At 37.1% G+C, this 25,106-nt stretch overlaps 1 protein-coding gene across 8 annotated transcripts in view; it reads left to right on the forward strand.

The window, feature by feature from the left end:
* PGGT1B (protein geranylgeranyltransferase type I subunit beta) overlaps positions 1–23,940 on the forward strand; it is an 88,535-nt gene extending 64,595 nt beyond the window's left edge. For 2 of the 8 annotated variants that reach the window (XR_004739695.3, XR_013532547.1), the window contains 2 exons: positions 1,244–17,019; positions 19,748–23,940. The gene's annotated coding sequence lies outside the window, so the exon portion shown is untranslated. The remainder of the gene's footprint in view (positions 1–1,243; positions 17,020–19,747) is intronic. The other 6 variants (XR_013532549.1, XR_013532553.1, XR_013532551.1 and 3 more) reach the window with 6 other exon arrangements.
* The last annotated feature ends 1,166 nt before the right edge of the window (positions 23,941–25,106 follow it).

The raw sequence follows: 25,106 nt of genomic DNA on the forward strand, positions 1-25,106 counted from the left end.
GTTAATCTTAATTGGACATCCTTCCATGGCCACACTTTGGCTTCATCAGTAACTGGACTTCTTAAAACATCTAGCCATATTTAAGCACCTTAAAGAACTTTGCAACATTAGAGCTGCATGAGGCTGGAATGGGTAGCCTCGTTAAGATCTCCATTGCTGCTGCTGCTGGAGGTGAGGCTTATTGTGGAAATCAGGAAAAGAACACCAAGACTGCAGGCTAGCAGTCTCCTGTCTTGACTCACTTTTAGATAGCATTTGGTTTTGGCAGGGCAATGTTACACACACACACACACACACACACACACACACACACCGTAGAACATCAATTCATTTCTCTGTGTGTGTGTGTGTGTGTATTGCTCGTTTTAAAGAAAAACATCATCCTGATTATAAGGAAAGTTTCCTTTTCCAGAAGACTCAGTTGATAAATGGAGAAGTAATGTTGGGGTCAGAAAATAACTATCTCACAAATGCTAATGGATTTTAGGCTACAATAATCAATGAATACTGAAACCATTAGGAGAAAGGGTTGATAGAGAATTTAAAAGTGGAAGGCACAAGCTGCCACTACCTGAATCCACTAATCAATCCTACCATCTCTAAAAGTGACTCAGACATTGCATGCCTTCTGCTATAATGCAATGTGAAGTACACAAGGTCATCTATAAAATATGCTTGTCAAGCTGAGACTGAACCTGGTCAGTCTAATAGTTCTAACATCTAGATCAGGGGGTATCCAATCTTTGGCTTGCTGGGGCCACACATAAAATATACTGACACTAATGATAGCTGATGACCTAGAAAAAAATTCTCAATGTTTTCAGAAAGTTTATGAATTTGTGTTAAGTCACATTCAAAGCCATCCTGAGCTGCATGCAGCTCGCAGGCTGTGGGTTTGACAAGTTTGGTCTAGATCTAATAAGTGAAATGGGAACAAGTAAAATGACACCATGAGGAAGCAATCAGCCGTATGCTAAATGTAGACCTCCTAAAGACAAATCTGGTATCTTCAACGACTTAATGACAAGGAAATGGAGGGGAGCCTGTTCTAGAAATGTGAGACACAGAAATCAAATACAACATGTGGGCCTTGTTTCAGGCCTAATTTGAACCAACTTTTAAAACACTCAAGATAATTAAGGAAATTTGAATATGACCTAGCTATTAGATATTAAAGAATTGTTTTTAACTGTTAGCTGTTATAATCATTTCTATTATATAAGAAAATTTTCTCATATTTTAGAAACATTCAGAATTTGGACTGGCATGATATCATAGCTTTACTTCAAAGACTAGTGGAACTTCTACTTCCAACCAAGATGGAGTAGCAGGACTGGATTTTCCTCTCTTAAAAAAAAATAATACCTGGATTAAGTATATCAAGATATTGAACATAAGGCAATGGAAAGTGAACCCTGAGAGACAGAGAAAAAAATAAGGTAAGCCCATGATTGCTCAACTTAGTGCCTAGAGAATTTCTAGGCTCTAATACAGGGATAAGGACCCCAGATGGAGAAGTTGAAGCTAAGGGTTCTGGGGTCCAAAGTGGCTACAGTTCACAAGGCAAAGTGTCAGGAGAAAGCTGCACAGAGAGTGTATATGGATATCTGCAAGGCATCCTTTTTGAGTATTCAGTTTGTGTGGGAAGAACACTACCCAAGACCAGAGAGGAAAGAAAAGAACATTATCTACAGCTTACCCAGGTCCAGAAATAGTTTCTGTTCCAACCAGACTGACTAGAAAACTTCCAAACTCAAAGTGTTGAGAATATTCCAAATGATCTTGCCTCAGTAGTGGCAATAATTAGCTATTGACTAAATGCTACTCTAGTTCCACCTAATAAATCTCAAAAATAAGCCCAAACACCCAAGCTGTTTTCAAGCAATTTAACTGCATCCCAGAAGGAAGCTTAAAAATATTTGTAGAAATATAAAAATATCCAGGTCTCAACAAGGCAAAACAATGTCTGGCATTAAGTCAAAAATTATCAGACATAAAAAGTAGAAAAATATGACCCCAAATGGGGAGGGAAATTGATCAATAGAAACTGACCCAAAAATGACACAGATGGTAGTATTAGAAAACAAGGACATAAACAGTTATTTTTCTATATTTCATATGTTTTAAAAGTTAGAAGAAAGATTGAACATATTAAGTGGAGACATGGAAAATATGAAAAAGACCCAAATCAGTCTTCTATGTGAAAACTGTTGTGTATGAAATTATTTAAAGACACTGATGATATTCTCAGGATATTAGATATTGCAGAAGAAAGGGTTAGTGGAACTGAAGGCATAACAATAGAAACTATGTAAAATGAAATGGAGAGAAAATTTTTTTAAGTGAAAACAACCTCAAGCTACCAAGCAGTCTAGTGTACATATAATTGGAGTTTCAAAAGAATATCTGAAATGGCTAAAATGTTCTCAAATTTGATTAAAAAGTGTAAGTCCACAGATCCAAGAATCCTACAGATTCCAAGCACAAGAAACAAATTGCTCAAAACCAGTAATTAAAATTTTTAAAACAGCCAGAGGAAAAATACCTTATGTATACAACAAAGTATGAAAGATTTCTCATCAGAAACAATGCAAGTGAGAAAACAATAGTAGACCATCTTTAAAATACTAAAAAAAATAAACTGTTAGCCAAGAATTCTATACCCGGTGAAGACATCTTTTTAAAAGACTATAGAATGAGAAAGAAGAAAAAAGAGATTGATGTAACTAGTATGTTAAAATACTGTTAATAGTTCTATCTGTGGTCTGCATGAATGGGCAACCATTATACCATTATCGCTGTTTGAAAACTCTGATAACTACAAAGTTTTGAAAATATTAATTTGATTTTGTTAGACTCCAGGCTCTCACCATTCTCAATTTTACCACTTTCTTGGGTTTTACACAGGACTGCCTCTCACACTTCTGTTACTGGCTGGCCCCTGAAGGCATTTAAGGTTATGTAACAGCTGAAGTTTTGAACTGATTATGTCTAAACATCTATCCACACAATGAAAGGTTAGTTTCATTAGAATCACCTAGTAAATTTATAAAACATAGAGATTCCAAGGGCTCACCTCTGAAGCTTTTTATTCAAAAGGCTATGGTGAGGACAGAAATTTTTTTTAAGCTCCACAGGTAATAGTGGTAAGAACCCAAGTTTAGGAATCACTATATTAAATAATTTGTAAAGCCCCTTCTAACATGGAGAGTCCATGATCTTAAGGTGATTTCAGGCTGATAATTATTGTACTACGTATATTATGTATGTAGTACATATGTATGTGCTACATATATCTTAAATGGTGGCTTGAAGCAGTGTCTTTAAAAGGCAGTTAAATTTCTGTCAAAAGTATTCTTTTCCTAGGAGGTTCATCAGTAATAGAAAGCCTGAAGATTTAAAAAAGGAAAAAAAAGTAAAGACCACAGCTCTTGGCTGTCTACTTCAGGCCTAGCTAACTAGACTACTGTGTCCAGCACTGGAGAAGGAAGATGTTTATATTGAAAGCCATTATGAAGTGAGGTTGGTTCAATGTTAGTTATATTGAAAACATTTTATCTGTTTATCTTTGAGACAGGGTCTTGCTTTATTGCCCAGGCTCAAGTACGGTGGTACAATCTTAGCTCACTGCAACTTTGACCTCCCAGGGTCAATCGATCCTCTCACCTCAGCTTCTTGAGTAGCTGGCAAATTTTTTATATTTTTTGTAGAGACAAGGTTTTGCCATGTTGACCAGGCTGGTCTCAAACTCTTGGGCTCAAGCGGTTCGCCCACCTCAGCCTCCCAAAGTGCTGGGATTACAGGCATGAGCTACCATGGCCAGACATTTATATTTTATCTCTATATTCCTTATAGATGAAACCTTAAAAAGTAATTTCTAAATGGGAGGGTTATAGTATATAAGTAGAAAAATTAGTTTCAGGAAGTATTGCTTTTAAGTCTTTTTAAACAAAATTGTACTATCTACTTGGAAGAGGAAACAGATTACACAACAATAAAGACTCAACCCAAATTATTTCAGTTCTCATTTCTACATAGGCATGTATTGACATAACTTTAGAGTCTAAATGAGCTAATAGAGCTCACTGCAATTTTTTTTTAATTCCATAGATTATTGGGATACAGGTGGTATTTGGTTACATGAGTAAGTTCTTCAGTGGTGATTTGTGAGATTTTGGTGCACCCATCACCCAAATAGTATACACTGCACCCTATTTGTAGTCTTTTATCCCTTGCCCCTCTCCCATCTTTCTACCCAGTCCCCAAAGTCCATTGTATCATTCATACACCTTTGTGTCCTCATAGCTTAGCTCCCACATATCAGTGAGAACATACGATGTTTGGTTTTCCATTCCTGAGTTACTTCACTTAGAATAATTGTATCCAGTCTCATCCAGGTTGCTGCAAATGTCATTAATTTGTTCCTTTTTCTGGTTGAATAGTATTCCATCATATATCTATATCTATATGTATATATATATATGCACACCACAGTGTATCTACTCATTGATGGGTATTTATGTTGGTTCCACGATTTTGCAATTGCAAATTGTGCTGCTATAAACATGTATGTGCAAGTATCTTTTTTGTATAATGACTTTTTTTTTCCTTTGGTTTGATACCCAGTAGTGGTATTACTGAGTCAAATGGTAGTTCACTTTTAGTTCTTTAAAAAAATCTCCACAATGTTTTCCATAGTGGTTGTACTAGTTTACATTCCCACCATTAGTGTAGAAGTATTCCTTTATCATTGAATCCACAACAAAACCTACTGTTTTTTTTTTTCTGTTTTTTTTTTTCTTATGGCCATTCTTGCAGGAGTAGGGTGGTATCACATTGTGATTTTGATTTGCATTTTCCTGATTATTAGTGATGTTGAGCATTTTTTATATGTTTGTTGGCCATTTGTATATCTTCTTTTGGGATTGTCTATTCATGTCCTTAGTCCACTTTTTGATGGAATTTTGTTTTTTTCTGGTTGATTTGTTTGAGTTCATTGTAAATTCTGGATATTAGTCCTTTGTCAGAGGTGTAGATTGTGAAGATTTTCTCTCACTCTGTGGGTTGTCTGTTTACTCTGCTTACTGTCTCTTTTGCCGTGGAAAATTTCTTTAGTTTAATTAAATCCAAACTATTTGTCTTTGTTTTTCTTGCATTTGCTTTTGGGTTCTTGGTCATGAAATCCTTGCCTAAGCCAATGTCTAGAAGGGTTTTTCCAAAGTTATTTTCTAGAATTTTTATAGTTTCAGGTCTTTGATTTAAGTCCTTAATCCATCTTGAATTGCTTTTTTTTATAAGGTAAGAGATGAGGATCCAGTTTCATTCTCCTGCTTGTGGCTAGCCAATTCTCCCAGCACCATTTGTTGAAAAGGATATCCTCTCCCCACTTTGTTATTGTTTGCTTTGTTGAAGACCAGTTGGCTGTAAGTATTTGGGTTTATTTCTGGGTTCTCTATTCTGTTCCATTTGTCTATGTGCCTAATTTTATACCAGTACCAAGCTGTTTTGGTGACAAAGATGTTAGAGTGTAGTTTGAAGTCAGTGTGATGCCTCCAGATTTGTTCTTTTTGCTTAGTCTTGCTTTGGCATTGTGAGATCTTTTTTGGTTTTAAATGAATTTTAGAATTATTTTTTCTAATTCTGTGAAGAATGATGGTGATATTTTGATGGAGATTGTTTTGAATTTGTAGATTGCTTTTAGCAGTATGGTCATTTTCACGATATTGATTCTACCCATCTATGAGCATGGGATGTGTTTCCATTTGTTTGTGCCATCTGTGACTTCTTTGTCTTTTTTCCTTTTTTTTTTTTTCTTTTGAGACAAAGTCTTCTCTGTCATCCAGGCTGGAGTTCAGTGGTGCGATCTCGGCTCACTGTAACCTCCACCTCCCAAGTTCAAGCAGTTCTCCTGCCTCAGCCTCCCAAGTAGCTGGGATTACAGGCACCTGCCATCACGCCCAGCTAATCTTTTGTATTTTTAGTAGAGATGGGGTTTCACCATGTTAGCCAGGATGGTCTCAATCTCCTGACTTCATGATCCACCTGCCTCGGACTCCCAAAGTGTTTGGATTACAGGTGTGAGCCACCACATCTGGTCCTATCTGTGATTTCTTTCAGTGGTGTTTGTAGTTTTCCTTGTAGACGTTGTTTGCCTCCTTGGTTAGGTATATTTCTACATGGGGTGTGTGTGTGTGTGTGCGTGTTTTGCAGCTATTGTAAAAGGGGTTGAGTTCTTGATTTGATTCTCAGTTTGGTTGCTGTTGGTGTATAGAACAGCTACTGATTTGTGTACATGAATGTTGTATGTGGGAACTTTGCTGAATTATTTTATCAGTTCTAGGAGCTTTCTGGAGGAGTGTTTAGGGTTTTTGAGGTAAACAATCATATCGTCAGCAAACAGTGACAGTTTGACTTCCTGTTTACCAATTTAGATGTCCTTTATTTATTTCTCTTATTGCTTGGCTAGGACTTCCAGTACTACATTGAAGACGAGTGGTGAGAGTTGGCATTCTTGTCTTGTTCCAGCTCTCAGAGGAAATGCTTTCAGTGTAGAATTGTTTTATGTTGGCTGTGGGTTCGTCGTAGATGGCTTTTATTATAATGAGGTATGTCCCTTATATGCTGATTATGCTGAGAGTTTTAATCATAAATGATAATGGATTTTGTCAAATGCTTTTTCTGCATCTATTGAGGTGATCATGTGATTTTTGTTTTTAATTCTGTTTATGTGGTATATCACATTTATTGACTTGCATATGTGAAACCATCCTGCATCCCTGACATGAAACCCACCTGATCAATGGTGGATTGTCTTTTTGATATGTTGTTAGATTCAGTTAGCTAGTATTTTGTTAAGGATTTTAGCTTTTATGTTCATCAGGGATATTGGTCTGTAGTTTTCTTTTTGGTTATGTTTTTTCCTGGTTTTGATATTAGCTTGATGCTGTCTTCATAGAATGAATTAGGGAGGGTTCCCTTTTTCTCTATAAAATCATATCAAAGGGATTGGCACCATTTCTTCTTTGAATGTCTGGTAGAATTCTGCTGTGAATTTGTCTGGTCCTGGACTTTTCTTGTTGGTAATTTTTAAATTACCATTTCAATTTGGCTGCTTGTTATTCACCTGTTCAGGTGATCTAATTCTTTCTCTACCCCCTAGGAGGGCTGTAGTTTTTCAGGAATTTGTCCATCTCTTCTAGGTTTTCTAGTTTATTTGTGTACAGGTGTTCATAGTAGCCTTGAATAATCTTTTGTATTTCTGTGGTGTCAGTTGTAATATCTCCCAATTCATTTCCTAATGATGTTATTTGGCTTTTTCTCTCTTCTTTTCTTGGTTAATATTGCTAATGGTCTATCAATTTTATTTACCTTTTCAAAGAAACAGCTTTCAGTTTCATTTATCTTTTGTATTTTTATGTTTAAATTTTATTTCATTCTGCTCTGATCTTGGTTATTTTCTTTCATCTGCTGTGTTTGGATTTGGTTTGTTCTTGTTTCTCTAGTTCCTTTGGGTCTGATCTTAGAATGTCAATTAATGCTCCTTCAGTCTTTTTGATGTAGGCATTTAAGGCTATGAACTTTCCTCTTAGCACTGCCTTTGCCATATCCCAGAGGTTTTGATAAGTTGTATCATTAATGTTGTTCAGTTCAAAGAATTGATTATTTCCATATTGATTTTGTTTTTGAATTCAATGCTTATTCAGGAGTAGGTTAATTTCCATGTATTTGCACAATTTTGAGGTTCCTTTTGGATTTGATTTCCAGTTTTACTCCACTATGGTCTGAGAGAGTGCTTGATGTAATTTCAATTTTTTTTTTTTACATTTATTGAGGCTTGTTTTATGCCCTATTATATAGTCTATCTTGGAGAAAGTTGCATGTGCTATTGAATAGAATGGGTATTCTGTGGTTGTTGGATGAAATGTTTTGTATATATCTGTTAAGTACATTTGTTCCAAAGTGTAGTTTAAATCTATTGTTTCTTTGTTGACTTTCTGTCTTCATGACCTGTCTAGTGCTGTCAGTGGAATATTGAAGTCCCCCACTATTATTGTCTTGCTGTCTATCTCATTACTTAGGTCTATTAGTAAGTGTTTTATAAATTTGGGAGCTCCAGTGTTAGGTGCATATATGTTTAGGATTGGGATATTTTCCTGTTGGACAAGGCCTTTTACCATTATATAATGTCCCTCTTTGTCTCTTTTAATTGCTATTGCATTAAAGTTTGTTTTGTCTGATATAAGAGTAGCTACCCCTGCTCACTTTTGGTGTCCATTTGCATGAAATGCCTTTTTCCTCCCCTTTCAGGTAACATGAGTCATTATGTGTTAGGTGAGTCTCCTGAAGGCAGCAGACGATTGGTGAGTTCTTATCCATTTTGTGGTTCTGTATCTTTTAAGTGGAGCATTTAGGCCATTTACATTTAATGTTAGTTTTGAGATGTGAGATACCATTGAATTCATTGTGCTTTTTGTTGCCTGTGTATCTTTGTTGTTTTGTTATTTGTTTCTGCTTTTTAACTTGTATTTTTATTTTATAGTTCCCATGTGACTTATGCTTTAAAGAGGTCTGTTTTGATGTGTTTCCAGGATTTGTGTCAAGATTTAGAGCTCCTTTTAGCAGTTCTTTTAGTGGTGGCTTGGTAGTGGTGAATTCTCTCAGCATTTGTTTGTCTGAAAAAGACTGCATCTTTCCTTCATATATGATGTTTAGTTTCACTGGATACAAAATTCTTGGCTGATAGTTGTTGTATTTGAGGAGGCTGAAGATAGGGCCCCAATTTCTTCTAGCTTGTAGGGTTTCTGCTGAGAAATCTGCTATTAATCTGATAGATTTTCCTTTATAGGTTACATGGTGCTTTTGTCTCACAGCTCTTAAGATTCTTTCCTTTGTTTTAACTTTAGATAACTTGATGACAATGTGCATAGGCAATGATCTTTTGTAATGAATTTCCCAAGTCTTTTTTGTGCTTCTTGTATTTGGACGTTGAGGTTTCTAGCAAGGCTGGGAAAGTTTCCCTCAATTATTCCCCCCAAATATGTTTTCCAAACTTTTAGATTTCTCTTCTTTCCCAGAATCACCAATTATTTTTAGGTTTGGTTGTTTAACATTATCCCAGACTTCTTGGAGAGCTTGTTCATATTTTCTTATTCTTTCTTCTTTGTCTTTGTTGGATTGGTTAATTCAAAGATCTTGTCTTTGAGCTCTGAATTTCTTTCTTCTACTTGTTCAATTCTATTGCTGAGACTTTTTAGAGCATTTTGCATTTTTGTGTGTCCAATGTTTCCTAAAGTTTTTATTTATGCTATTTCCTTGAACATTTCTTCCTTCACCTTTTGTATAATTTTTTGGATTTCCTTGCATTGGGCTTTGCCTTTCTCTGATGACTCCCTGATTAGCTTAATAACTCACCTCCTGAATTCTTTTTTCAGGTAAATCAGGGATTTCTTTTTGGTTTGGACCCATTACTGGTGAGCTAGTGTGATTTTTGGGGGTTATTAAAGAGCCTTGTTTTGTCACATTACCAGAGTTGATTTTCGGTTTCCTTCTTATTTGGGTAGGCTCTGTCGGAGGGAAAGTCTAGGGCTGAAGGATATTGTTCAGATTCTTTTGTCCCATGGGGTGTTCCCTTGATGTAGTACTCACCCCCTTCTCCTATTGATGTGGCTTCCTGTGAACTGAGCAGCAGTGATTGTTCTCTCTCTCCTGGGTCTAGCCACACAACATGTCTACCCAGCTCCAGGCTGGTACTTGGGGTTGTCTGCACAGATTCCTGTGATGTGAACTGTCTATGGGTCTCTCAGCCATGGATACCAGCATTGTATTTAGGTGTCTCTTGGGTTCTGCAGGAGTAGTCCACTTCCTTCAGAGGGTCTGTGGGTCCTCTCTGGATTTCTAGTTTGTTCTTGCAGTCATTCTGGAGCTAAAATTCACAATGAGAGCCTCTGCATGCTGCTCTGTCTGAGTCGGAGCTGCAATCTAATCCTGCCTCTTGTCTACCAGTTATTTTAACTGAAATTTATTAAGATAAATTTTTATGTAAGTCATGGGAGATTGCAAACTGGGTTATGACTGTTGAATGTTTAATACTCATAGTATTTATGGAAGATAATAATGCTTCTTCTATGCTTATAAATTTATAATAGTATAATGGAAGGTATCCATTAAATGTTACTAGTCTATGCAGCATGTATCTGGAATGTGCTTTCTTCAGCATTCTATGATATTAAAGTTGAGGGAGAGAGAAGGTGGAGAGAGGGGCATCAATTAGGATGCTTGACTGCATTAAAAACAAATGTCTTTCCCTCCAATTCTTTTCATTTTGTAATGCTGCGTCTCATTTTATGTTTTACTGTTGTCTGAAGAGATGGCGAAAATCATCATCTGAGGAAACAATTGAAAAAAATTCTTACAGGAAATTTTTTTTTATCTCAAAAATTGATTTCCTTAGTAAGAAGCTTTAGGTAATTTACCAACCTGGGCTTAAACTTTAGGAGACCTAAACACATTAATCTTTCCCCCCTAAACACAAAAAGTACAAGAAGAGTTTCAATACTAGATGACCCAGAGGAAAGGGATTATATTACCTAAACCTACAAGTATTATCATACTTTTCAATCATTGAGACAGTTGTTTATTTTGTATTTTTTAAGGCATCATATTAGAAAAAAAATTAAAACAAAATCAAAGAAATATTTGTCCAAAAGATCTCTTCTCACAGCTGATCCTTCTCCCATTTCCCCACTTCTCTTCTCCAGAGGCAACACCTGTGAGCAGTTTCTTTTCTAGAAATTGACCTGCAGGTACAATCTCATGTGTGAATATGTTCATACATACATAGTTATATACAATGTTAACCTAAAGACCAACTGCACAGAAATTCAAATTTCTTTCATTTGATACAGTCTAACATTTTCCTATTCCAAATACCTACTATAGGTTATTAGGAAAAGTGACCAAGTTAATAATTGTTGTTGTATTTTGAAAAAGAGCTAAGGAGTGACTTGGCAAAATGACTTATAAACTCATAAAAATAATTAAACAATAACTGAAAGGCCATGGAACAAGAGTTTTATCTTTTAATTCTACCCCTCCTTTGTTGCCACTGCATGACAGAATGTTTGGACTCTGAGCCTTGACAGAGTTGGGCTGCTGCAGAAAGCACCACAGTCTGTCATGAATTAAGTCCCACTGCAGAGGTGGACTGGAACCAAGTTTTCAATCTCCAAATGATTACTACTGAGGGAAAAAGGCTCTGGGCCATGCTGACAATGAATAACAGCTGCGTTGGATAACTGGGACTGTTTGCAATCCTCTTCCCACCAAAAAAGCCAAATTGTGGTTTTTATAGCACTGACTGGATTATTTGTGCTACATTGCTTTCCCACTGTCTTCACATCATAGAACATGTAGAAAAAATTATTGCATTTGTAGGACACCAGAGTAAACCCAGGAGGCAACTTATAGGCAAAATTCACCATCCTGAAAGCTCTAGTTGAATCATGTCCCAGTTCCTCTCAAGGGCTGAAGGTATGTCTTAGTATATAGAATTCATTCCAGGTAATGGAATTTGTAATTTGTAGTTGCTACTTAACACATGGTCTGCAGACCAACTTTATTGTATCAGCACATCATCTGGGGTATTTTAGAAAAGCTGACAACTCAGGCCCCACCTGAGCTGTATCTATGCTGCCCAGGCTGGAGAGCAGTGACTGTTCATAGGTATGATCATAGTGTAATAGAGCTTCCAACTCCTGGGCTCAATGACTCCTCCTGCCTCAGCCTCCTGAGTAGCTGGGACTACAGGTGCAAGCCACCATGCCCAGCTAGTATCTATATTTTAACAAGATCCCCAAATGAGTCATATAAGCATTAAAATTTAAGAAGTGTTGGTCTGCAGGGTAAAGTCTACCTCCATGACATGCTTTAAAAGGCCCTTGGAGATCTAAGCCCTACCTACACTTCCAGCCACATCTTTGGTCACTGCCTCTCTCCAACCTAATGATAGTAAAGCATCTAACACCTGAAGGCACTGTACTCTCTACCCTAGTGCCTTCACATAGGTGGTTCTTAGCCTAGAATTAATTCTCTTTACCTGCCTTTTGGACTCTTATCCTTCAACTCTCAACTTAAAAGTTAAACCTCACCTGCCCCAGCAGATCTAGATAGAGGGAGTGACCAGCTCATTATAAACTCTTCCTTCCTTCCTCTTGCTCCCTGGTTCTGACTATGTGTCTTTGTTACAGTACTTATCACACTGTACCATAATTTTCTGTTTATTCTCTATTTTCCCAAGCAGTCTGTGAGCTCTTGTGTAAGCATCTTTGATTTAGTCATTTTTTAATTTCTAGGAGGTAAACACAGTACATGATAGGTATGCAATTCATGCTTATTGGAGAAATCAGGTAATCTTGTTGGCCATTTCTGCTGTGAAATTCCTTCCTCTTAAAAACAGTAATGTATATAATATTTATAAGTTATTTCAAAATAATTCTGTTTGTATTCTTCTGTTTTGCGGCTAGTTTCACAAAATGCAGGAGAGCACATAAATCCATTTCTTATCCCTAAGACCAGATATAAAATCAGGGTCCATCTTTTCCATATTTAATGTATTTTAACTGTCAGTTTATATAATAATGTGATAGCAATGAGAAAATAAATTATTTCAAAATCAGTTATGGAAGAAAACATGTTTTGATATGAACACTGTCTAATAAATCATTGTTCAGTGCTTTTTTTTTTTGAGACAGATTCTCACTCTGTCACCCAGGCTGGAGTGCAATGGCACACTCTCGGCTTACCACAACCTCCACCTCCTAGGTTCAAGCAATTCTCCTGCTTCAGCCTTCCGAGTAGCTGGGATTACAGGTGCATGCCACCATGCCCAGCTAATTTTTGTAATTTTAAGTAGAGACGGGCTTTCACCATGTTGGCCAGGCTGGTCTCGAACCCCTGATCTCTTGATCCACCCACCTCAGCCTCCCAAAGTGCTGGAATTACAGGCGTGAGCCACTATGCTCAGCTGTTCAGTGCTTTTTACCCGCCAAAAATGTAGATATTGGTCAGTTACTGTCTTTTTTTTTTTTTAGATACTAAGAAGTTCTAATTCCTAGCTGTTCTATATCCACTTTAAAAATCATGTTCTTGGTCAGGCACAGGGGCTTACACCTGTAATCCCATCATTTTTGGAGGCCGAGGTGGATGGATCACCTGAGGTTGAGAGTTAGAGACCAGCCTGGTCAACATGAAGAAACCCCATCTCTTCTAAAAATACAAAATTAGCTGTGTGTGGTGGCACATGCCTGTAATCCCAGCTACTCCGGAGGCTGGGGCAGGAGAATTGCTTGAAACCAGGAGGTGGAGATTGCGGTGAGCCAAGATTGCGCCACTGCACTCCAGCCTGGGCAACAAGAGTGAAACTGTCTAAAACAAAACAAAACAAAACAAAAATCACGTTCTTACATTGTATTTTTCTTTCTTTCTTTTTTTTTTTTTTGAGAAAGGGTACAGGGTCTTGCTTTGTTGTCCCAAGCTGAAGTGCAGTGGCATGATCATAGCTCACCTCGATCTTCTCCAGATCAAACCTCGAACTCCTGTGCTCAGGTGCTCCTCCTGCCTCAGCCTTCTCAGTCGTGGTAAATCCTTTTTCTTCCCCAAGCATTGTAAACTTACCTCCAGACACAGCTTTTTTTTTTTTTTCTTTTAAGATGGGGTTTCACCATGATGGCCAGGCTGGTCTTGAACTCCTGACCTCAGGTGATCCACCCACCTCGGCCTCCCAAAGTGCTAGGATTACAGGCGTGAGCCACAGTGCCTGGCCCCAGATGTCACTTTTTAAATCCTCTTCTAAACACCAAGGCCTTTCTATTGTGTTAGGGAGACTCAGAAAAGGAATATGTTATAAATGAGCAGTTTTCCCTGATGGCTAAACAATTACTGATGTAATTTACCAAAGAATTGCAGTCTGTGAGACACAAGGTGCTGAATAAAGCCAAGCAAATAGTTTCTTTACTCTTGGTAGCTGAGGAAAGTGGATATGAAGGGAAGGATGTTAACTGTATCAGGATATGTTGTGGGCATTTGCCTTTGATGGAAGGACCTTCTAGGACGAGGGAAGGTGAGGTGATGCAGACAGCAAGCAGAAGGAGAAGAGGACCCAACCCCTGGCTGCTCTTCATCCCTCAGAGAATGGTATGAAAAGAGAGCAAATAATTTCAAAATATGTGGGAAAACATTTAGACTGCACAGACAATTGATTTGGAAACTCCATATCAGGAAATTGCTTCTCTAACGCAGTGACTTACTGCTAAAAAGAAAGAAAAGTCTGTCATGTTTGCAAAATGGGCTTTGTACAGTACCTCAAACTGAGACCTAGAGGTCTAATGAGAATGTGGCTCAAAATGGAAAGGGGCCCAGGAAGTGTCTCCCAGATCTGGTTCACAGCCTAAGGAAAAAAATGCCTCTGCATTACTGTCAAAGGGTATAAGAAAATAGCATTAATTTCCATTGTCCTGATTAACTAATCACTCCTAAAGGCATAAACAGAAAATTCAGGGCTGTTACCGCCCTCCTAGGAGTGCCAGCATATTTTACAGTCCACAAAATCCTTTACAAATCTCCCTTCCCCATTCATACCACAGAGACACAAGAGTAAGCCAAGTTATTTGAACCATGATTTTGCTACTCATGTATATCAAAGCGCTTTCATGTTCTCACAAAACTTGAGCCACTAAAAGTAAGATTAATGCTTTGCCCGAAAAACTGGCTTTAATGTAGTACCACTACTGCTATTGAGTAAACCCTTCAGAAGAGCCCTCAAGGCTTAAGAAATAAGACATAGCAGAGCCCCTACAGAACCAGAACACATTTTCCCCTAACCAAGATTCACCTGCACTTCAGGCTGAGACTTTTTTCCTAGGGCTAAATGTCCACCTCCTGCCTGGTGAGGTATCTTTCCTCCCAAGCTCCCTCAACACCTTTCACACATCTGGCATGATGCTTAACTTCTTGAAATGAAATTGTCTATTGATATATTTGTCTCTCTCCAATTACACCACACTGTCCTTGAGCACGAAACAGAATCTTTTTCAGTTTTATTACGTTGGCGCCTAATTGCACTGCAATTACTTTTGCACCAACTTGATAGCTTCCCAGTGCTTACAATACATAGTAGGTGCTAGTTAACATTTGTTGAATTGAATGGAATTGAATGCATCTGAGCCAGTTTTCCTGCCCAGCCTGGAATGGCACTGGGACAGGTACCACCCAAGGCTCCACACCCAGCTATGCTGCCATTCTGGTGACCTTTAGTAAGCCATTCCCTATGCCAGATTTCATTACTGTATAACACAGTGATCATAAAAGTTGCCACCTGGATCAGTAGAAACAATAAAAACATATATCCCTGTCTATAAAGTGCCCTAAACTCTTCAGAGGAGAGAAGGAGAAGTTTGGTTCAAGGTTTCCATAAAGAATACAGAATATTAGCCAGCCCAGTAGAATCTCACAAATAGGACAGGACTTTACTACGTGGCCTCAACTTTTTTAAAAAAAATAACTTTTTAATTTAGAAAAGTTTTAGATTTAAAGAAAAATTGCAAATATTGTACAGAGAGTTCCTGAATATTCTATACCAGTTTCCCCTTTCATTGACATCTTACATTAGCATGGTACATTTACCACAATTCATGAGTCAATACTGATGCATTATTATTAACTATATTCAGGTTTCCTTAGGTTTTACCTGGTGTCCTTTTTCTGTTCCAGGATCCCATCCAGGATACTACATTACGAATAATTCTCATGTCTCTTCTTGGTGGTGACACTTTCTCAGACTTTCCTTGTTCTTGATGACTGTGACAGTTTTAAGGAGTACTGGTCAGGTATTTTGTAGGATGCCTCTCAACTGGGATTTGTTTGAAGTTTTTCTTATATTAGACTATGGTTATGGGTTTAGGGGAGTAAGGTTACAGAAGTAAAAGCCCTGGAGAGCTGGCCTTGGAGTCACGAGCCGCAGGCTCTCCCAGGCTTTCCATAGTGAGCTGAGATGAAGGAAGGACACACCAAAAGCAACAAGCCTCTGGCATGGAAGACAGAACAACCTGGGGAGCTGCTGCACTGGAAGACATCACCTGAGGGAGTTTATTATCTTTTGTGAGTAATGAAAGACTGGCATGTGGAATAACAAGTAATTCAAACATGACCACAATCAAAGGCACCCGAGCAAAGAAACACACCCAGGCCCTCTGAGTGGTTGAGGCTTGAAAAGTGAAGGCAGATAGTGGAGTTTTTAAATATGAGACAAGGGTAGTGAGTGGTGGCTAGGACCACGGGCTCTCACCTGGCTCTGCCACCACCTCTCCTAGTGACTTTGGGCAGGTCACTCCACTGTTTGTGCCTCAGGGTGATTATCTCTAAAATTAAATACAGTAGTACCTTGTATAGTTTTCTGAGGATTAAGTAGGATGACATGAGTAAGCATTTATGATATGAGGTGCCTCGTGAATAGTGAGTGCTTAAAAAATATTAGCTGTTATTATTATATCAAGAGGTGAGCGGAGCTCAATGGGGAGTCATCCTAAAGGTAAGACCCAAAGGCTCAGAAGGCTTTTAAACAAATTAGCTGGGGGGAAAATTAGATTTCTTGAAAAAATTCAGAAATTTTTCTTTAAAAAACAAACAAAAGGGCTAGTTACAGCCCCCACATGCCTGCTGCCAGATGGAGCCAATCACAGCAGGAGACGGCAGATGCCTGGAGTTTCTCAGGAGCAAAGCTTAGACCTCCTCAAGTCTTCTCCCACAGGATTTAAATTTAGAATTCTATTCAGAGGACAATTAACCAAAGCTAAGTATACTGTACTGTCTAGAGTCATGAACTAGAACCAAGCCAACTTGGCCTTTATTGGAACAGTGAACTTAGGACTCCAGCTCTTGAGCCAGCCAGTAAATTACCTGTCAACTCAAGCAAGCTTCAACATTGACCTGTATCTCAGAGCTCTAGCAAGGATTAGAACAACTCAGGTATCTTTATAGAATGACTTTTGTAATCTGTAAAGTGATTTTAATTGAGAAATATGATGTGTTATGTGTTCTGTTACACTCTTTACCCAGGTCTCTTGTTTCTGAAGAAGATGGCAGGAAACAAATGTGATTTCTCCTCTTCATACTCCTTTTCTCATTTATTCTGTGGGTACTGTAGGTGGTACAACTGAATAACAATGATAGCAGACTCATTGAGCCTTCAGTCTGTGTTAGCTACAATTATAAGCTCTTTATATATATTAATTAATCCTTATAACAGCTCTGAGTCAATACTATTGTGTCTATTTTTACAGTTGAGTAAACTGAGGTACAGAAAAATGAGTTGCTAAAAGTCTCATAGCTATAACATGGCTATCTTAATTGTGACTAGGTTTAGTTGTATGTAAGAGAAAACTCAAATAACATGGTTTAATTAATTAATTAAGTTATACTTTAATTGTCTCTGGAGTAAATTAAGATAGAATGTAGGTGGTCAACAGTTGGAATGGCAGCTCCACTATCCTAAGATTGAGGCTCATACGTCTTTCCTCTCCAGCCATTTTAGTGCATGAATTCTATGCTCAGGTTCTCTGCAGTAGTTCAAGGTGGTGGTTGGATGCCAGGCATTAGAACTGTGTTTCAGTTCGAAGGAAAGGAAAGAGAGGGTAAAAGGGCTCACCCAGAAGCTCGGCATAAAAACTCCCATTGATGGCTCATTGGTCAACACTTTCTGCAAAGAAAGCTGCAAAATGGGTTTTCCTTTTTTTTAAGTTTGGCACATTTCTCAAAGTTCTGTTACAAAGAAGGAGGAAAAGTGAATATTGAACCTATGTACCATAAAATACAGTTTCTTAGACTGTAACTGTGGTGTTGGTTGGCAGTTGAAGACATAATTGTATCACTGTATTTATTTTCCACTTGGAGGAGTCATTTAGAAAATACAAGTAAGGTAAACATGTGTTCTCTTTTTTATGGTTTTCTTAACATTTTCTTTTCTCTAGCTAACCTTATTGTAAGAATATAGTGTATAATATATATAACATAGAAAATATGTGTAACCAATTGTTTATTTTATCAATAAGACTTTTGGTCAACAATAGGCTATGAATAGTTAAGTTTTGAGGAAGTCAACAGTTATATGTGGGGTTCTGACTGTGCCAGGGGCTAGCACCCCTAAATCATGTGTTGTTCAAGTATCAACTGTACATATGCATATGTATATATACATATATACCTGGACAAATATATATGTGTGTATGTGTATGTGTGTTTTATAAATGTATAAGGTTAGCATTTCACATAAAAGGAAAAATAAATAATTCAAGAAATATTGCTGATTTATCAGCTGATTGAAATGTAGTAGAAATATAGAACTTTTATATTATACCCTACCCCAAAATATGTTCCAAATGAATTAAAAATTAAATGATTCATTATATAAACTTAAGAAAAAAAGAAAGAAAATACAAGTAAGGCAGCGCACATAATTTCAAAAATTAGAACCTTATTAAAGCTTCCAGGTTTCCCTTAAGCACAATTTATTTATAATTGAGAAAATGCTTTAACTTCATAGCATTTAAATGGTTATTTGAAACTCTTCTACTTAAGAGTAAAGGAAAGGCAAAGTGGTGTTTGGGTAAAATTACTTTTCTCCTTATTTTTATTCTGAAATTTTAATCTGAAGCTTTTCTCCCCACAAGGCATTATTCTCAGGTTTCTCTTTCAAAATGTTCAGTATTAAAGCTTTCATTTGTCTTCTAAATAAAACAAGGGGAAAGGATCTTTGAATTAGATGGTTAGATAGTTTTTAGTTGGATTATAGTATACTAGATTGTGGCTGACACCTTTGTTTTGACCTTAGTTTCTCCTGCTGTAAAGTAAGTATACTTAATCATTTGTTCACCTATTCATTGAGTGAACACTTTTTGGACTCAGTATGTGTTAGATATTAATACTTTATATTTGATAGTGATTTTTGTTTCATTAACCAGAAAAAGAGATAATGTGTAACAAATAATTTAATGCTTGTTAAATTTAATGCTTGTGCTTAAAACAGAGCATGTTCACTTCAAATTACAAAAGTACTCAATGAGTACTTTTACAGTTAAAGTGTTTCTTTTCATAAGGGTAAACCAAATTTGTCTTAATAGAAACCTGAAAAAGAAAGGTAAAATTCCTTTTGGAATTATATGAAATACAAATAGTCTGAATAAGTACATAGCACACAGAGCATATTTTATGTTATAAATCTTTAAAGATAAGCATATTGGAAGGAAAATATCAACAATTTTCCCTTTTTTTTTTTTTTTTTTGAGATGGAGTTACCCAGGCTGGAGTGCAATGGCGCTATCTCGGCTCACCACAACCTCCGCCTCCTGGGTTCAGGCAGTTCTCCTGCCTCAGCCTCCTGAGTAGCTGGGATTACAGGCACGTGCCACCATGCCCAGCTAATTTTTTGTATTTTTAGTAGAGACGGGGTTTCACCATGCTGACCAGGATGGTCTCGATCTCTTGACCTCATGATCCACCCGCCTTGGCCTCCCAAAGTGCTGGGATTAAGGCTTGAGCCACCGCGCCTAGCCCAGCAATTTTCCTTTTTAAGAGTAAACAAATGCCTTGTGAAACACAAAGTTCTCCCCTAGCAAGCTGGTGCAATGCTAAATAATAGATATATTTTCAGAAAATATGCTTCTTACTTATATTAATGTATTCGTATTATTTCTCTAAGGGAATATTTCTAAATATTGCTACTGCATTCCAGAAATGTGTTGAGAAGGAAATCACAGAAGATTATTTTGCAATGGAAAATATAATAAAATGTTTCCCCTAATAGAATTCAAAACCATGCATGTCACAGTAAATGAAGAGGTATAAATTCAGAATCAGAGCCTCAGGCTGTGGCTGGGCTGTTGTGGGTTATATTCAGTCTGTTATTAATTCTGATTACCTTCTGACACTAGACAAGCCATTCAAACTGTTGAACTCTTCATCTTTGTTTGCCAGAGTGTACAGCCAACAGTGCTGTGGGAGGAACTTCAGAACACCTACCAGCTGTAGAACACCAGTCAGAGATGTGCTTAAATGTTGTGCGCACTGAGAAAGGAGCCACAGAAGTGGTTTGAGTCTTTAAAACAGCATGTTCACTTCAAATTACAAAAGACACAGAAGGCTCCATCTCAAATATGGATTCAGAAAGTAAGTTAATAAAGTAAAGCAGAGTCCATGAGAAGGGAAGCATGAAGAACAGCAAGACTTGGAAAAAGAGAGTTCTCTAGAAGGAGAATATGGTAGTTATTTTATTTTAGGCAGAAAATCAGTTAATAAATACAATCCTCAACACACTTTCCCCTTTATGCCCTTGATTTTACTCAGACAAAAGTGATTTAAAAACAAACATCATAGCTACCCACCTTGCATTGGCTGATTAGAGTGTAGTTTAGGGACAGATGAAAAGATGTCTGTCTCTCTGCCAAGAGCTTGTCCTTCCTGCTCCTCAAAGTCAATGTTATTTTTATGGTGTGACACGTATAGAATCCTTTCTTAGCGCTATTTTCCTACTCGGTAAATTTCTTCCCAGACATTTCTCTCTTTTGGGTAGAGCTACAATAACAGTGCTCAAGTTCTACCAAATACTCAGTTTAATCAATAAGTCACTAGCCTATATTGGTATTATTAACATTTTAAATTTCAATTTAATACAGATATGAGCTGTGCCTTTTGTTGAGGAACACTGGCACAGCAAGAAGATTTTTAAAATATGTGTTAGTGGCAAAATAGAAAAATAGACATGATTTATTGTTTTGCTAGAGCCGATGAACTCCATGTTTGATCATCAGACAGCAGCAAATCCTATACTAATTACTACCTCCTAATATACCCTATCTCTGCCAGGCGTGGTGGCTCACACCTGTAGTTCCAGCACTTTGGGAAGCCGATGTGGGCGGATCATGAGGTCTAGAGATCAAGACCATCCTGGCCAATATGGTGAAAGACCATCTCAACTAAAAAATACAAAAATTAGCTAGGCATGGTGGCGCACACCTGTAGACCCAGCTACTTGGGAGGCTAAGGCAGGAGAATTGCTTGAACCCAGAAGGTGGAGTTTGGAGTTAGCCATGATGGTGCCACTGCACACCAGCCTGATGACAGGGCAAGACTCCATCTCAAAAATAAATAAGTAAATAAATAAATATATAATATATATATGTATACATGTATGTATATGTATATATGTATAATATATATGTACATATATATATTATGTATAATACGTATATACTGTATATTATACATATGTATAATATACAGTATATATGTACATATATGTACATATATGTACATATAATACATATATTATACATATATAATATATAATATACATATGTATATATATGTACATATATATTATATATATATATCCTGTCTCCTCACTGACTGCCTCCTAAAAGTAATACTAGAACTGAATCTGAGATCCCGTAAATTATTCCTCTTCCTCTCTCTAGCTTACCTCTCTCTACACCCACAAAACAAGCAATCTTCTAAGATAAAGAACTACAGGATAATAGTTCTTAAGGTCGGCCTAATAAGAAACTCCATTTATCTCTGGTTTGAAAATTTCAAATCAGCAACACACCCAGTATCCTTCAGAATGGTAAAATAAATAAATAAATGAATGAATGAATGAATGAATGAATAAAAAACACAGATGCTTAACTATGAGGCATGAGGCAGGAGCAGTAATACAAAGTTGACCTTTGCCCCAGAATGATGACTGAGGTATGACGAGAAGGTTTTCATCCTCTCAAAGAGCAAACTTTTGTGACAGTAATACAACCAGACAAAATGAGAGAAGCAGATCAAAGAAACTAAAAACAGTGTAAGTAGTTAAATTATTTATGATGATGCTGCAGCTGTATTGATCAGAGGCAGATTTCTCTCAATCCTAGCTTCCTTGTACCTATAGAAGTTGTCATCACCTGAAGAATTTTTGACCTAATGTGAAAGTGTGGGGGTTGGTGGAAGGATAAGTAGGGGGAGGGAGTGGGTGAATAGCTAGTGAAGACCTTAGTTAAGAGAACACTGGTTATCCAATATAGTTCTACCATATCTAATGACAAACAAACTGATGATCTCCACATATCTCATTTCCTAGGAAAGAAATGGTGTATCATTTCACTGTGCACCCTACAGGGAAATAAAGGTTCTGCCCTGCCTACCAAGATCATATTGCCTTAGCATCAGAAAGCCCAATACAAAATAAAAGCTTTCAAAACACAGTATGGTATTAAAAGGACATTTATATTTTAAAAGTCTTGTTTATTTTGTTTACTGCTGAATCTCCATTGCCAGATACTTCCAGGCACACAGTTGGTGGTCACTTATATTTAATGGATATTTAATGAACGAATACTATTGGCACATTGGGATTCCACAGATCTAGTTGAGTTTCAGGCACAGAAGGCCATGAAGGCCATGTGCTCAAAAGCATGTCTTAGGAGACCACTGGCTCCTGTGATAGCCTGGGCTTTTTTCCTGGGCAAAGTCTTACTTGCTAGAGAAATATTATCCCCTGAGAATGAGGATTGATTTAGGATATGTGCACACTAATCTAATTCTGTCATTTGAGCAACTCTAAGAAGTGATCCATTATTGTGACACAAACAATCCCAAGGAATTATGTTGCTCTCTTTGGACCAAAGACTGTGTGTAATAAACTTCTGGAGAAAATACACTGTGAAGGCTGGGCATGGAGGCACATGCCTGTGATCCCAGCACTTTGGGAGGCCAAGGCTAGAGGACTATTTGAGCCCAGGAGTTCAAGACCAGCCTAAGCAACATAGTGAGACTCCTATGTCTACAAAAAATAGAAAAACTAGCTGGGTGTGGTGGTATACACCTGTAGTCTCAGCTACTCAGGAAGCTGAGGTGAGAGGATGGCTTAAGCCCAGGAAGTGGAGGTTGCAGCATGCTGTTATTGCATCACCGCACTCAGCCTGGCAACAGAGCAACAAGACCCTGTCTCAAAGAAAAAAAAAAAGGAGAAATAATCAACTTCACCTGACATTTGTAGACTACTTCACTCAACAACAGCAGAACATACATTATTTTTAAGCACACATGGAATATCATTCAAAATAGGTGGTATTCTAGGCCGTGGGTTAGTAAATTGCAGCCCAAGGGCCAGTTGCCTAGTTGCTTTAAACCATTTTTAAGTGTTCAATTGAGTGGCATTAATTATATTCATAATGTTGTGCAACCTGTTACCACTATCTATACCCAACCTTTTCATCACTTCCATTGTAAATCCATTAAACGACATATATTCCCAATGCAAATCCATTAAACAATAACATCCCATTCCAGACTCTCTCCAGCCCCTCTACTTTGTGTCTCTGAGTGTCTATTCTAGATATTTCATATAAGTGAAATTATATAATATTCATCCTTTTATTGCCGGCTTATTTCACTTAGCATAATGTTTTTCATGTTCAATCCATATTGTAACATATGTTAAAGCTTCATTACATCTTAGGGCTGAAAAATATTCCATTGTAAGTATATATTGACAGACATTTCAGTTGTTTTCACCTTTTGGGTATTGCGAAAAATGTAGCAATGAACATCAGTGTACAAGTATCTGTTTGAATCCCTGTTTTCAGGTTGTTTGGGCATACAAATAGAAGTGGAATTGCTGAGTCATATGGTAATTCTAAGTTCTAAGAATTCTAAGAGGGTTCCAATTTCTCCACATTGTCATTAATACTTGTTATTCTCTGTTTTTGATTCTAGCCATTCTAGTGAGTATGAGGTGGTATCTTATTGTGATTTTGATTTACATTTTCCTAATGACTTATAATATTGAACATCTTTCATGTGCTTTTTCAGCTGCCTATTTTCATAAATAAATGTTTATTGAAACATGTCCACATTGATTTATTTACCTATTGTCAATAGTCCCTTTCATCCTGTAATAGCAGAGTTGAGTAGTGATAGTTTGGATATATGTCTCCTCCAAATTTCCTGTTGAAATTTGATCCTCAGTGTTGGAGGTGGGACCCAGTGGAAGCTATTTTGGTAATGGAGGTGGATCCTTGATGAATATCTTGGTGCTGTCCTCACAGTAATGAGTGAAGTTCTTGTTCTATTAGTTCCCATGAGAACTGATTGTTAAAACGAACATGACACCCTCCTTCCTCCTTTCTCTCTTACTTCCTCTTTCCATGTGACATGTCAGCTCCCCTTCACCTTCTGCCATAAGTGGAAGCTTCTTGAAGCCTTACTGGAAGTGTATGCTGGCACTATGCTTCGTGTAAAGTCTGAAGAACCATGAGCCAAAGAAACCCTTTTTTCCTTATAAATTATCCATTCCCAGGTAACCTTTTGTAGCAACATAGACTAAGACAAGTAGTGACAGAAATTATATAGCTTCAAGTATAAAATGTTCAATTAATATCTTACCCCTTAAGAAAATGTTGCTGACTCCCATGTTAGACCATGAAAAAAAACCTGAGTATATTTAAAGACATTAAACTTATTCAAAGGATGATCTTTGCTCAAAACAGAATTGGATTAGAAATCAACACACAAAAAATGGGAAATCTAAAATATTTGGGAATTTAAAATAATTTGGAAATTAACAACGCATTTGTAAATAATCCATGAGTTAAAGGAAAAAATCACAATAGGAAATTAAAAAAAATTTTTTTAATATAATTAAAACATATATCAAAAGTCATGGAATGTAGCCAAACCAATCAGTACTTAATGATGAAAGAATAAATGCTTTTTCCCCCAAGATTGGGAATGAGGCAAGAATGGCCGCACACGCTGCACGCATCCAGTGGAGGTTCTGTTGGAGGTTCTAACCAGAGCAATAAGGCAAGAAAAATAAAGGCATACAGATTGGAAAGGAAGAAATGAAATTGTCTTTAATTACAAACGCTATTATAAGGAATCTGAAAATAAAATCTGGAATTCATAAATGAATTTTCCCCATTGCAAAACTCAACCTTATGCAAAAATCACTTGTATTTCTATATAACAATTAACAATCTAAAAAATGACATTAAGAAATCACTTTTATTCAC

This window comes from Callithrix jacchus, chromosome 2 (assembly GCF_049354715.1).
Source record: "Callithrix jacchus isolate 240 chromosome 2, calJac240_pri, whole genome shotgun sequence".
In the NCBI taxonomy this organism is placed as follows: domain Eukaryota; kingdom Metazoa; phylum Chordata; class Mammalia; order Primates; family Cebidae; genus Callithrix; species Callithrix jacchus.